The 8,505-nt window shown below is 51.1% G+C and overlaps 1 long non-coding RNA gene across 1 annotated transcript; it reads left to right on the top strand.

Annotated features, from left to right (window-relative positions):
• Nucleotides 1-4,775: 4,775 nt before the first annotated feature.
• On the top strand, nt 4,776-8,505 carry LOC141370928 (uncharacterized). The gene is made up of 3 exons (XR_012375425.1): nt 4,776-5,094; nt 5,218-5,462; nt 8,433-8,505. It is a non-coding gene; the product is annotated as an uncharacterized lncRNA (long non-coding RNA).

Raw genomic sequence — 8,505 nt, forward strand, 5'->3', positions numbered from 1 at the left:
GAAGCCCAAGCTTCGGCTCTGTTTACGGAAATACACGAAGCTACTCGGGAGACTCCAGCCACGCCCATAGGCCTTTCCCCGCCCACTTCAGGCTGGCTCGCCGCGGTTTCCGGAAACACCCGAAGTGGCACCGCGTGCAGTGAGCCGGCCACGCCCCCGTCCCGCCCCGCAAGCCCACGGCGGTCGTCGGCCATTTCCGGCAACACCCGAGGCCCGGCGAGCCCCGAGTTGTTCCCTCGGGTAGTACCCAGAGTCTGACTCCTCGTGTCTTTCCGTCGGTCTCCGGGCATTTTCAAACCTTGAACAGGGAGCGCGGACCACCTGCGCACGTTATTATTTGATTAAATAGAAAATAAGGCTGTGAGCCGTCCCAACGATTGGCATCCTTTGGTTCTAAGGCAACTTCCCCGTCTGCGTGTCTGTTCATCAGTCTGTCATCAGCTCATAGAATCCATCTCGTTTATCAGCCAGCCTATCAACATGTGTGTCACCTGTCAAATGCAGCTTTAATCTATGACCTGTCTCCTTAGCATTCTTCACCTGCCATCGTCTATCTGGGCTTCTATTGATCCATACACCCCACGTCTAATCTGCAGTGTTCCCTAAGGTCCGGGGCAAGCACCAGGTCAGCGTTCTAGGCTCCCGGCTGCGGGAGGCTGCGGGGTCTCCCCACCAGCCCTGCATTCCAGCCCCAGCTCGGTGGAATGAAAATGCGATGTGATCTCGGAAAGATTACATAACATCTCCGAGTTTAGGCTCCTTGACGTCCTTATATTAAGAGAATTCATGCCTTTGTTCCAGTGATGACATTCTAAATAACGTCTTTGAATTCCACTTACCTCTTTTTTTCAAATTGTTCAAAATAGCACAAAACGACATTGCACTGTGGTAATACTGAGTCACGCTGGTTTACCTTTTAAAAATACCCCTGTAAGGTAAGGCAGGGAAGACATTCTCATCTCAATTTATTTTTCATTTGTCCCTACTAAGACAAGAAAGCTCACAGAAAGGAGAAACCGGTTGAAAATGAGGATTCCTCAGGATGGAGAAATTCCCTTCCTTTCCTGGACTTCAGTTTCATTAATAAAGTGAGGTCCCTCGCATCTTTTGAGAGCCCCCAACTCCAACAGGAAGTTCACTTTCACTTCCCTCTAGACTGTCTCACCAGGGAGAGGCAGTAGGCTGGGTTCATTCCTCCGGCTCTAAGCTGCCCCCACCCACTGTACCCTGGACGTGTTGGAACTTGACCCACCCCCACCCCAGGGCTCAACAGCAGCTTAAGGTGGGCAGAAGCCAGAGTCCCCACAGGAGCCAGAGACCAGGCTTAAGCAGCAAGTCCGCAAAGGTACAGGAGCAGAGAGGCCCCAGGAATTGTGGGGGAAAGTGCTGGATGGACCTCTGATACTTGACTTTCAACTCCCATCTTGAGCAGAGCGCTTGGCCAAGTCGCCCCGAGAAATAGGCAGCTGGACAGATGCAGCGAGGGATGGTATGGAGAACTTCTTAAGGCAACAGGTGCCACCTACAGTACTCCAGGACACCTCCCCATGGCCCATTCTGGCTCCAGTCAGGCGCCCGGTCATTGAGGACGAAGTTGATGAAGGAGCACAGAAGGAGGTGAGAGGAAAAGAGACGAAGAGGTCAGAACCGAGGATAGTCTACTCCCCCACCCCAAATTCATCTGGGAAAATCCATGAGAATGATCTGCCCTCTGGTGGCCAAAGGGAGACACACCACAGATTCCTGTGCCCCATACCACTCCCAAGCTTGGGTCTGGAAAGAAGGGAAAGAGGGGAAAAGGGTTGGAGGAGCAAAGGAAGGTGCCCTGGGGGTCTTTCCTGGCCATGTTCCTGTCTGAGCAAACTCTACCTCCTCCATGCTTCTAACTCTCTCCAGTTCTCACCCCTGCCCTGTGTCCCTTAGCACCCACCCCCACCTCACCTGTCCCCTCCTCTTCCTCACAAGGCTGCCTAACTGGTCTCCCTGCCTAGACTCCCTCCAACCTAATCCCACCAGACATACCAGAATAATCTGCCTAAAGTCCGGCTCCAGTTACATCTCTGCCCTGCTAGAAGGTTCTCACCAGCTCCCATGTGCGATAGGCAGAGCTGGCTTCCTGGGCCTGGGCCCCATGCAGTCACACAGAGCCCCACTCTTAAAAGGGCCTTGAGCTTGATTCAATACTCTGCTGTTATCCTCTTGAAATTTTTACCAAGGGGGCCCTGCATTTTCATTTTGCATCAGGCCGCACAAATCTGGGAGCCGGTCCTGGTGGTAAGAAAAGTGTTAGCCTGCATTCAAAGCTTTGCACAGTCTAGCCTCAACTTACCTTGCTAATATCTTCTCCAGCTTGGTATCACTGGTTCACACCTCCCCCTAATTCCTTCCCTGCCACCAAGCTCTCTCACCTCCGTGTTCTGCGCCAACCTCGGCTTCCAGATGGACTTCAAGATTCAGTTCAAACATCACTTTCTCAAATCCCCTAACCTACCTACTTCTCCTCAAAGATTAGTTATTGCCACACAGTTACCCCTCTTCAATCTGCAAACTCATCCATTCGCAAATCTCCATGGAGCCCCTACTATGTGCAAGACATTATTCTAGGTTCCTCAAGTAGGTCAGTGAACAAAATCGACAAAGATCTCTGCCCTTAGGGAACTTATGTCTCAATTAGAGGAAGACAGACACCAAACATAACAGTAAGGATTAAGGGCCATGGGAAATAAAAGCAGTCAGCTAAGGACAATCAGGATTGCAGGGGTGAGTGGGAGGAATATGAGTTGCGGTACTAAGGTCATCAGTGTCGGCCTCACCCAGGTGACACTTAAAGACTTACAGGTTCTGCATGGAGCACTGGGTGTTATGAACAAACAATGAATCATGGAACACTACACCAAAACAAATGATGTAATATATGGTGATTAACATAACAATAAAAAATTTTAAAAAAAGACTTACAGGAGGTGAGGGAGTGAGCTCTGTGGATATCTGGGGGATGAGCTTTCTAGGCAGAGGGGGCGGCCAGTGCAAAGGCCCTGGGGCAGGAGAACAAGAAGGCCACTGGGACTGGAGCAGAGAGGGGGTAGGCAGTAGGAGAAGAGGGCAGAAAGGCGTCATGGAGCCAGGCCTGGTGGGCCACTGCTCTGGCTTTTCCTCAGAATGGATGAGGAGCCACTGCAGGGACAGGATCAGACCCGTTGCTGAGTTGAGGAGAGGGTAAAGGGGCAGGGCAGAAGCGGCAGCCGGGAGACCAAGAATGAGACTTTTAGGAAAATTTGAGGCTGAGATGATGACTGACTCCTCTCCACTCCATCCCTGTGGACAGAGCAGCAGCAGTGGACGTGGGGAGAAGTGGTTGGCTTTGGGATATATTTGGAAGACAGGGCTGACAGGATTTCCTTCTTTCTTTTAAGATTTTATTTATTTACTTGACAGAGAGAGTGAGAGAGCACAAGTAGGGGGAACAGTAGAGGGAGAGGGAGAAGCAGGCTCCCCGCCAAGCTAGGAGCCTGATGCGGGGCTCGATCCCAGGACTCTGGGATCATGACCTGAGCTGAAGGCAGATGCTTAAACATCTGAGCCACCCAGCACCCCTCCCGCACCCCCCCGGCCGCGACAGGATTTCTTGCTGGATTGGCTTAGGGGGCATGTGAGAGAGGAATTAAAGGGGTACTTCCAAGATTTCTCACCTGAACAAAACAAAACAAACCCAAAAAAGACATCGACCACAGGCCTCAGACCAGGTAGAAACCAACCAACAGGACCAGGGTTCCAGAGGAGTCATGATGTCCCCCGGAATCAGGGAAGGCAGGGGTTGTGGGGTTCCCAGCCCCGGCAGGCACAAAGGGGTTAGGGTATCTCTCCCACCGTGGGCAGGCAGTGAGGACAGAAGTCAAGGGGAGCTAAGTGCTCAAATGGAAGATACCCTTATTCTCACCCCTCTGAAACAACGCAGCTCTTCAACTTTCTCCTCCCAGGCAGGGGAGCCAGAGAGCACGCTCATTCCCGGCAGGCCACTCTCCGGGGTGGGAGGCAGGGTCCAGAATTACTCTCTGATCAAGAGTCAGACGTCTGTGGGCGCCTGGGCGGCTCAGTTGGTTAAGCAACTGCCTTCAGCTCAGGTCATGATCCTGGAGTCCCGGGATCGAGTCCCGCATCGGGCTCCCTGCTCAGCGGGGAGTCTGCTTCTCCCTCTGACCTTCTTCCCTCTCATGCTCTCTCTACCATTCTCTCTCTCTCTCAGTAAATAAATAAATAAAAAATCTTAAAAAAAAAAAAGAGTCAGACGTCTGGCCCTCTGACTCGCCACAGACCCTCCCATTTCGCAGAGCTTTATCCTATTTTTCTTGGTGTCTCTAAATTTCCATCATGTGCTTTATCACCACTCCCAGACACCATACTGAAGTCAAGGCATTTCAGAGATGTGGGAGTGTGAAAAAAATGTGCATCTTAGCACACTCATGGACTCGGATGTTCATGCCCTGCCCAACCACCTCCTGGCCTGGCACTACCATTCGCATTCCCCTTTCTTGGTTTTGTTAATACGCATTGAGAGCTGTGTACCGTGTGGACTCTGTCACAGTTACGAGGAGCCGGAGGCACTGTTATTTCCCCCAGCTTACTAATATTAGGAAGTCAAAGTGCAGAGAAGCTCAGTTCCTTGCTGCGGGAGTGGGACTAGGGGAGTCAAGCTCAGGCTTCCGTGAGAGGCGAATAGGGTAGTGAGTGAACACACACGTCCTGCCGCCAAGGTGCTCCTTAGTAGCTCTGTGATCTTAGGCAAGCCTCTTAACCTCTCTCTACCTTAATTTTCCCATCTTTTAAATGGGGAGAATAAACGTACCTAGTTCATAAGGTTGATAGGGGAGGATATGAGTTAATATACGAAACAGGCTTAGACAGAGCCCGGGGGATGGCCAGCGCTTTGTGTGAGCTGCTGTTATTATAAGGCTTATTCTCGCCAGCCTCCCTGATTCTCCTTTTAATTCTCTCTGCTTTAACTTCCCCGCTTCCCTGGAGAACAACACTGGACCAGAAGTAAGAGAGCCCATTCTGGTCGCAGCTCTGTCACTAATGGGTCACGTGAGCCATTAGGTAACTCCCTTCCCCCTTCGGGGTCTCCGGCTCCTTGTCTGAACGATGAGGGGGAGCTGGATTCGCTGCTCTCTACGGGGTCATCTATAATGGTATCATCTGAATGTTTGTGTCCCTCCCCAGGTTTCCTATGTTGCAGTCCCAGCCCCCAAGGTGATGGTGATGGCCTTGGGAGGTGATGAGGTCGTGAGGGCCCTGCATGGCCTACTGGGCAGAATGAGATTGGTGCCTTCATAAAAGGGGCCCCACAGGTCTCCCCAGTTCCTTCCTCCACGTGAGGACACAGCAAGAAGACTGCCCTCTGTGAGCCGGGAAGCAGGCTCTGAACCTGCCAGCACCTTGATCTTGGACTTCCAGCTTCCAGAATTGTGAGTAATAGGTTTGCGGTTTATAAGCCACAAGTCTATGGTGTTCTGTTACAGCAGCTCGAGGTCCAAGACAGTCTCCAAAACCCAAACCCAGCAACCATATCCCTCTCATCCTTTCTCAGCCATGGCCTGGGACCACCTTGCCTGGGATGGAGGGGACGGTGTCCCTACCAGCCTCGCTCACGTGTGCTCACAGTGTGGCAGGATGACCGGTGCACACCACCCTGGGGGAGGGGGGGAAAGGGGCATCAGGCAGAGAAGCCACCTTCAGTCTGTTCTCCTGGGAGGAGGTGCCCTTTGGACCAACCCATGCTCCCACACTGGGTCACTGTCCCCGGGCAGGGTTCTGCTGCCACTGTCACTGAATAAGGCTGGGCATCCTGGATGGGGAGCTGGGCCGCCACATTGGTAGAGGTCCTGGGAGAAGCCAAGGAGAAAGCGGAAGTGGGGCTTTCATGGGGCTCAGAGGGAGCATGGGACCCAGAGGGAGTGTCACGGAAGGCTTCTGAGAGGAGGTGACGCGGAGTCTGAATCCAAGGATAAGCAAGCGCTGCAAGGAAAGACTGGCTGAGATCGGAGCAACCTGTGGGGGCATGAAGAAGACAGGCCCTCAAGGGATTCCCATCTCAGGAGGATGTCGGATGGGCCTTGGACTTGCCATCTTGGAGCTGGCAGAGGCAGTTGGTACCAGCTGGTGTCCAGGGCTCTCACTGGCTTTCTGGTGGGGGGAAGGGCAGGCTAGGCCAGACTCACCAGTGTGCCAAGATGATGTCCCCATTCACCCACGGCTGTACAGTCACAGCTGGAGCCATCAGGCAGGGTGTCTGGAGATGAAATTACCACTTTCCTCCCCTGCCGCCCTCCCTGGGAGGAAGAGCCCGAGCCCCAAGGAGAGTCAGGATATTTTGTGGTTCCTGGGAGTGTCCTTGGTGCCTCCTGTGGGGCCTGGGATGTAGCAGGCTGTCTGTGAATCCCCCAGGAATGAAAGCCACAGAGCTTTGGCTCACCTCTTTCCCTTTGCCTGGAATTCCCTTTCCCCATTTAACTGCATGACTCCCTACTTAAATGTCCCCTCCTGAGGAAGCCCTCTGCAGTCCCCACCTCAAAACCACATCCCTTCATGGATGAACATGCCAAATGGTGTCACATGGGTGCAATAAGCCAAATCCTGAATGGAGGAAATTCTGTTCATGGAACAAGCCACCATGTTCTTAAACAAGACAAAAAAAAAAAAAAAAGGAAAGAAAGGCTGTCACAAGTTGAAATACAATGTGTGGACCTCACTTAGCTCCTGATTCAAACAGATCATCTGGGAAAAGAGACTCATGGAAGACTTCTGGAGATTGGTTGCACACCAGTGCAAGCAGACTTACTACTGCTACCCTTGCAGATGGTTCAGATGGCAAATTTTATGGCATATGCGTATTTTCACCGCAGTTAGAAAATTAAAAACAAAATGACATACATGGACCGATTGGGAAATATGAATACTGACTGGATATTAGATGATATTAAGGGATCACTAATTTTTTTCAGATTTTGTTTATTCATCTGAGAGAGAGAAAGGGCATGAGTGAGGGCAGAGGCAGAGGGAGAAGCAGGCTTCCCGCGGAGCAGGGAGCCCGATGCGGGGCTCGACGCGGGGCTCGACGCGGGGCTCGATCCCAGGACCCCGATACCATGACCTGAGCCGAAGGCAGACGCTTAACCATCTGAGCCACCCAGGCACTCTGGGATTATAATTTTTGAAAAGATTTATTTATTTTAGAGAGAGAAAGAGAGAGTGTGGGGGTGGCAGAGAGAGCGAGGGAGAGAGAAATCTCCAGCAGACTCCCTGCTGAGTGCAGAACCTGACTCGGGGCTCCATCCCAGGACCCTGAAATCATGACCTGAGCTGAAATCAAAAGTCGATGCTCAACCAACTGAGCCACGCATGAGCCCCATTTGTTTTTTGTTGTTGTTGTTGTTTTTGTTTTTTTAAGTAGGCTCCATGCCCAGCTGGAGCATGAACTCGACCTATTCTACCGACTGAGCCCGTCAGGTGCCTTAAGGGATTATTAATTTTTATTTTTTATCTTATTTTTTAAAAAAGATTTTATTTATTTGCCAGAGAGAGAGAGAGAGAGAGACAGAACGAAGAGCATGAGAGTACAAGCAAGAGTGGCAGGCAGAGAGAGAAGCAGACTCCCCCCGCTGAGCAAGGAGCCCAACTCGGGACTTGATCCCAGGACCCTGGGATCATGACCTGAGCCAAAGGCAGACGCTTAACCAATGAGCCACCCAGGTGTCCACAGATTATAAATTTTTAAAGTGTGATATCTCTTAGAGATACAAACAAACCTATTAGCAGATGAAATGACACCCGGTCTGGGATTTGCTTTAAGATAATTCAGAAGGGGGGCATCTGGGTGGCTCGGTTGATTGAGTGTCTGACTCTTGAGCTCAGCTCAGGTCTTGATCTCAGGGTTATGAGTTCAAGCCCTGAGTTGGGCTCTATGCTGGGTGTGGAGCCTACTTAAAAAATTTAAAAAAATAGAATCTTCAAAAAAAAGGAAAAGAAAATTCAGAAGAGAGGAGGATGTGGGGAGATAAACCAAAATTGGCCATATTTGTTGAAGCTGGGTCAAAGATACATCAGGGTTTCATTATGCCATTTTCTCTTTCTTTCTTTCTTTTTTTTTAAAGATTTTACTTATTTATTTGAGAGAGAGAGAGAGAGCACAAGCAGGGGGAGCGGCAGGCAGAGGGAGAAGCAGTCTCCCCACTGAGCCCGAAGCCCGATGCAGGACTCGATCCCAGGACCCTGGGATCATGACCTGAGCTGAAGGTAGACGCTTAACCTACTGAGCCACCCAGTACCCCTTCTCTACTTTTGGGTGTGTTTGAAAATGTCTATGATCAGAAAAGAAATTAAGAAGAAAAAAAAAAGAAAAAATAGTGCCCCTCTATCATGCCCTGTTTTTCTTCCAGGCACTCATCCTGGCCGGACATACTGAGAACCTCGTTTGCTGTCCATCTCACCCAGAATGGCCCTCGGTTCTCT

Source organism: Callorhinus ursinus, unplaced genomic scaffold, assembly GCF_003265705.2.
Source record: "Callorhinus ursinus isolate GAN/ISIS: 27379988/994484 unplaced genomic scaffold, GSC_fseal_2.0 scaffold51, whole genome shotgun sequence".
In the NCBI taxonomy this organism is placed as follows: domain Eukaryota; kingdom Metazoa; phylum Chordata; class Mammalia; order Carnivora; family Otariidae; genus Callorhinus; species Callorhinus ursinus.